The following is a 611-nucleotide window of genomic DNA, read 5'->3' on the forward strand; positions in this document are numbered from 1 at the left end:
TTTTTTGTAAAAAGAGACTAATGATAGACATTGTATATACTAAAGCCAGGTATAAATTAAAATCAGCTAGCAATTGTGTTTTTATATAATATATATATAGATAGACAGATATATAGATAGATTTTGATACCTCATTTGATTTTTCATTTTTCCAGAATTCTATTCTTTTTGCAGCCTGCCGTTTGTCATCAGCTCACCTCCCTCCTGTAAAAGGCTCGTCTTTGGAGTTGTTCCCAATTCTAGTCCTCAACACGTCTTCAAGCAAATGTCTTCTTCCCCTTACTGGATGCTTTCCCAAATCTGCTTTGAAAGCTCAAGAAACGCTGGGCCAGCGTTCCCCTGCAGCCTCATGGTTACGATGGATGCTACTCATTTTCACTCTTTCCAAAACACATATATATATAGGAAAGTTCATTTTAAAATTAATATTAATTTTGAAGATTTCAGCAGTCATTTCCCATTTAAATTCATTTTGTGTTCACACATGTATTAATGACTTGTAATAATAGTTATAAGTATACGAAGAGCTTTTAAGCAACCTTTCAAGTTTTGACATTTAAATATCAGTTTCAAGACAAAAGGAATTAAAACGCCTGCATTTTGTGTGGGCT

This window comes from Ipomoea triloba, chromosome 16 (assembly GCF_003576645.1).
Source record: "Ipomoea triloba cultivar NCNSP0323 chromosome 16, ASM357664v1".
NCBI classification, from domain to species: Eukaryota; Viridiplantae; Streptophyta; class Magnoliopsida; order Solanales; family Convolvulaceae; genus Ipomoea; species Ipomoea triloba.